We start from the raw sequence: 6,107 nt of genomic DNA on the forward strand, positions 1-6,107 counted from the left end.
CTGTACAAGATTGGAATAATAGAGAATTGTGAAGGTATTTCGATGAACCCTCTGCCAGGCACTTAAATGTGATTTGCAGAGTATCCATGTAGATGTAGATGTCCAGTTACATTAATGTGGCCACGCCTATGTTCAACACCAACAGACCGCAGGTGACAACACTATCAGTTGAAGGTATGTAAAGTATGTCGGGAGACACAGAAAATAGTGCAGTCGTTGGCGTAATTCGGAAACGGAGCGATTTGTCTAACAACGGAAAGAGTATGATGATTGGCTATTGGGCAGGGGGTGGAAGCATTTACGAAATGGTTTAAGTTTGTAAACTCTTCGCATGGCGCCAGGGTTAAACTATATTGTGCATGGCAAAATGACGCTATCCACAACAAGTGTCGAGGCAGTTCGGGTGCGCCATGGGTCATATATGACAGGGGTGATCGACGGCCGCAGACACTTTGTAACACCGAAAATGCAGGATGCATGGCACCTGCTACCGATACATAATTTTTTTCAGAATTATGTGTAAATAATAGTAATTTAAATGATTACTTTTAATAAGTAAAGACATTGCTTCACTGTATGTGTACATTTAGGTAGAAGTCTGTTGACGTTTCATTGTATTTATCTGTGTTTTACTGCGAAACTTATAAGCTCTGGGAAAAAGCCAAAGGAATTGTTATTTGCATCGACTAGCAACGATATTAGCAGTGCTTGTGCGTAGTAAAATCTTTGGGTAGCGGGTTGTTGCGCAGAGCGCGCAGAGAGAGGGAAACGGGTTCCAGCGCTTGTAGTGTGCGGAACTGTGGTGTTAACGCTCTCGCAGTAGAGAGTATCATTTCGACGGCATCATGTACGCGCGCCGGCCAGATGACTAGTAGCAGGAGGAAGGACAGTGGACGGGCGGAAGAGGCTATATTAATTACGATTGCCCGTTCCTGTAATTACCCGTGGCCCCACAAGATGCTACCGTCTTCAACAACAGCAGCAGTTCCAGCAACACAGATTCGTCGTCGGCTCCGAGTTTCGTCGCAAGCACAGCACTGAAATAAGACTGTTCATTGGTAGAAAGTATTAACGCTTAACCCAGCAGCACAACTGAATGGGATTTGATTAATGAACTTTATTTAAACAATAATCAGTTAAATTCAAGGCGATTGTGTCCTCATTGCCTCCAGACATTTTTACCAAGCAAGGTCCTTGTTCCCTTTTTTCCTTATATGCTAACCGAGGTTTGGCAACGGCCTTGCCGCAGTGGTTACACCGGTTCCCGTGAGATCACCGAAGTTAAGCGCTGTCGCGCGTGGTCGGCACTTAGATGGGTGACCATCCAGGCCACCATGTGCTGTTGCCATTTTTCGGGGTGCATTCAGCCTCGTGATGCCAATTGAGGAGCTACTCGACCGGATAGTAGCGGTTTCGGTCAAGAATACTATCATAATGACCGGGAGAGCGGTGTGCTAGCCCCACGCCCGTCCTATCCGCATCCTCCACTGAGGATGACACGGCGCTCGGATGGTCCCGGTAGGTCACTCGTGGCCTGAGGACGGAGTGCTTTAACCGAAGTTTGATAATCTATCACTGGAAAAAAATCCAAGTCTAAGGAAAATGGACAAATTATGAGTGTGGAAGTTTTATATATTTTACACATAGCTTGGAGCACATGGCTGATTGGTTTGGTACGTATTCTAGTATTTAATTCTGTTCAAGTCAGTAAAAAAGGCTCAGTTGTTCAGACAATAATATGAAATCCAATTTGAAAACTAAGGCCGGCTCGGTGGCCGTGCGGTTCTAGGCGCTGCAATCCGCAACCGCACTGCTGCTACGGTCGCAGGTTCGAATCCTGCCTCGGGCATGGATGTTTGTGATGTCCTTAGGTTAGTTAGGTTTAAGTAGTTCTAAGTTCTAGGGGACTGATGACCCAAGATGTTAAGTCCCATAGTGCTCAGAGTCATTTGAACCATTTGAACCATTTGAGAATTAAGTAACTGCAACGTAAAAAGTGCTTGCCTTTCTCTAAATTTCTTTGATGACGTTATGTTGAGGTCTCTGAAAGTCATTGTTCACGTAACGAAGTTCAATAGTAACGTAGAGTTCAAGTGTATATTTTCAAATCATTACTCGATTGCCATTTTCAAAATTTAATTACAAACTTAATGTAAAAGTGACTTCTCAGCTTTCTTTATCATTACACACTCACTTAAAATTAGTGTCAAAAAACGGGACAACCTTCAGTTGCCACGTCAGTGTATTGCTGATGATGCTGTGGTGTACGGGAAGGTGTCGTCGTTGAGTGACTGTAGGAGGATACAAGATGATTTGAACAGGATTTGTGATTGGTGTAAAGAATGGCAGCTAACTCTAAATATAGATAAATGTAAATTAATGCAGATGAATAGGAAAAAGAATCCTGTAATGTTTGAATTCTGCATTAGTAGCGTAACGCTTGACACAGTCACGTCGATTAAATATTTGGGCATAACATTGCAGAGCGATATGAAGTGGGACAAGCATGCAATGGCAGTTGTGGGGAAGGCGGATAGTCGTCTTCGGTTCATTGGTAGAATTTTGGGAAGATGTGCTTCATCTGTAAAGGAGACCGCTTATAAAGCACTAATACGACCTATTATTGAGTACTGCTCGAGCGTTTGGGATCCCTATCAGGTCGGATTGAGGGAGGACATAGAAGCAATTCAGAGGCGGGCTGCTAGATTTGATACTGGTAGGTTTGATCATCACGCGAGTGTTACGGGAATGCTTCAGAAACTCGGGTGGGAGTCTCTAGAGGAAAGGATGCGTTCTCTTCGTGAATCGCTACTGAGGAAATTTAGAGAACCAGCATTTGAGGCTGACTGCGGTACAATTTTACTGCCGCCAACTTACATTTCGCGGAAAGACCACAAAGATAAGATAAAAAGAGATTCGGGCTCGTACAGAGGCATATAGGCAGTCATTTTTCCCTCGTTCTGTTTGGGAGTGGAACAGGGAGAGAAGATACTAGTTGTAGTACCAGGTACCTCACGCCACGCACCGTATGGTGGATTGCGGAGTATGTATGTAGATGTAGATGTAATAATAAATGTTTTTCTTTCCCATCATCTTGTACAGGATTTTGGATGTAAATCGCCCTAGTGGGCTGGCAACCGTAATTATTTCCTTCTCGTTCATTAGTGTAACTTTTGGATTCATGATCAGTGGTACCCCTTTTCTGTCCAGTGTTGTTCGTGACTGAATGCACAAAATAACTTCCATTTGCCAAATTATAGCCGTGTTCGGTTTAATTACTTTTATTTTTAGTAGACTTTTCATCAGAAGGGTCGGTTGTACACTTCCCTCCTACTTATCGGTATCACTTCTTCGGGAAATATGGCCTCAGACAATCAGAAAAAATCCATTAGGCATACACGCGATCCACGGTCATATTTTATATCGCAAGCAGGATAGGCCGATTTCTAAGGGGGAGATTACAACTTGTACGGCGAATGGACGTGCCACCGTTGAGCAGCTGACAACCCAGATGCACCAAGGGGCTAACAGTATCTCCTCAATGACCGCTGAGCAAACGTCGCTGCGATTGGCCTCCGCAGCAGGGACCTGGTTCGTGCACCCATGTTGACTGCTATTCATCGGCAGTGAGGGTTGCAATTCGCACATCACCGCCGCAACTGGACGTCCGCTGCACGACCACAGGTAGCCTTTTTCATTAATCGTGTTTCATGCTCCATCAGACAGGTGGCTGTTAGTGCGTACGACGTAAAATGTCTGAGAGCAAACATCTCGCAACAGTCGTTGGAAGGTCCAGGGCAGACGAAATTTTCGTGACATTCCCTGGGTGATTTCGTCATTCTGGACGGCACAATGGATCAACACATGTATGCATCTATCCTTGAGGTACATGTATCCCTACATACAGTTTGGTTTTTTTCATGATGATGGCATTTACCAGCAGGACAACGCAACGTGCGTAGTTCGAAAAGCACCGAGATGAATTTACCACAATCCCCTGGTCACCAAACTCCGGGGATTTAAATGTAAGCCGCCCGGAGTGGCCGAGCGGTTCTAGGCGCTACAGATTGAAACAGCGCGACCACTACGGTCGCAGGTTCGCATCCTGCCTCGGGCATGGATGTGTGTGATGCCCTTAGGTTAGTTCCAGGGGATTGATGACATCAGAAGTTAAGTCCCATAGTGCTCAAAGCCAATTTTTTAAATGTACTCTCGAATCTGTGGGACCACCTGGACCAGGCTGTTGGCGCCATGGATCATCCGAGAAACCTAGCTGGCGACGGCGCTTAAGTCGACATGTTTGTACGCTGTATGTAGGGATTCATGGACCCCAAGGATAGATGCATACTTGTGTTGATCCATTGAGCAATCCAGAATGACGAAATCATTAGGAGTGATTTAAAATGGATCATATGAAGTTGATCGTCGGTAAAGCAGATGCCAGACTGAGATTCATTAGAAGAATCCTAAGGAAATGCAATCCGAAAACAAAGGAAGTAGGTTACAGTACACTTTGTCGCCCACTGCTTGAATATTGCTCACCAGTGATCCATACCAGAGAGGTTTGACAGAAGAGACACAGAAGATCCAAAGGAGAGCAGCGCGCTTCGTTACAGGATCATTTAGTAATCGCGAAAACGTTACGGAGATGATAGCTAAACTCCAGTGGAATACTCTGCAAGAGAGACGCTCAGTAGCACGGTACGGGCTTTTGTTGAAGTTTCGAGAACATAGCTTCACCGAGGAGTCAAGCAGTATATTGCTCCCTCCTACGTATATCTCGCGAAGAGACCATGAGGATAAAAACAGGGAGATTAGAGCCCACACAGAAGCATACCGACGATCTTTCTTCCCACGAACAATACGAGACTGGAATAGAAGGGAGAACCGATAGTGGTACTCAAAGTACCCTCCGCCGCACACCGTCAGGTGGCTTGCGGAGTATGGATGTAGATGTAGATGTTCCATATTCCTGTCAGTTACCTTCCGGAATCTCAGTGACTTTCTTTCTGCACGGCTCACAGCGGTTAGCGCTTCAAGCGGTAGTTATTCAAGGTTTTGACAGGCGCTCACATTAATGTGTCTGAACAGTATATCTTAGTTGTTTCCTATATTATGGGTGAACATGTTACGTAATTTATTGTCTGATTTGAACATGATTTTTATCGTACACTGTGGTGACAAAAATCATGTGGTAGCGAAATGCACATACATAGGTGGTAATAGTATGGAGCACACAAGGTATGAAAGGGCACTGCATTGGTGCACCTATCATTTCTACTTCGGTGATTCATGTGAAAAAGTTTCCGACGTGGCAGTGGGAATCATCAGACTTTGATTGCGGAATGGTAGTTGCAGTTAGACGCATGGGGCATTCGCTTTAGGAAATCGTTACGGAATAAATATATCGTGATTCACAGTGTCAAGAGTGTGCTGAGAATACGAAACCTCAGGCATTACTTCTCACCACAGACAACGCAGTGGCCGACGACCTTCACATAACGACCAACAGAAGCGTTGTTTGCGTAAGGGTGCCAGTGCTTACAGACAAGCAACACTGTGTGAAATAACCGCAGAAGACAATGTGGGACGTACGACGAAAATATCCGTTAGGACGGCGAGACAAAATTTGGCGTTAGTGGACTATCGTAGTAGAAGACCGACGCAACTGCCCTGCTAACAGCACGACAACGCCTGCAGCGCCTCTCCTGGGCTCATGACCATATTGGTCGGACTCTTAAACGACTGGAAAAACGTGGCGTGGTCTGGTGAGTGCCGATTTCAATTGGTAAGAGCTGATGGTAGGATTCGAGTGTGGTGCAAACCCCACTAAGCCACAGACAAAAGTTGTGAACAAGATACGGTGCAAGCTAGTGGTGGCTCCGTAATGATAAAGACTGCGGTTATGGTGGAATGAACTGAGTCCTATGGTCCCACTGAACTTGGAGACCATTTGCAGCCATTCATGGACTTCAAGTTCGCAAACAACTTTGGAATTTTTATAGATGATATTCTGGCATGTCACCAGGCCACAACTGTTCGTTATTGGTTTGAATAATATTCTGGACAGTTAGAGCGATTGATTTGGTTACCCCAACATGAACCTC

At 45.2% G+C, this 6,107-nt stretch overlaps 1 pseudogene; it reads left to right on the plus strand.

Annotated features, from left to right (window-relative positions):
• The first annotated feature begins 1,230 nt into the window (after positions 1 to 1,230).
• LOC126458894 (5S ribosomal RNA) lies at positions 1,231 to 1,348 on the plus strand (annotated as a pseudogene).
• Positions 1,349 to 6,107: the final 4,759 nt, after the last annotated feature.

Source organism: Schistocerca serialis, chromosome 2, assembly GCF_023864345.2.
Source record: "Schistocerca serialis cubense isolate TAMUIC-IGC-003099 chromosome 2, iqSchSeri2.2, whole genome shotgun sequence".
Lineage (NCBI taxonomy): Eukaryota > Metazoa > Arthropoda > Insecta > Orthoptera > Acrididae > Schistocerca > Schistocerca serialis.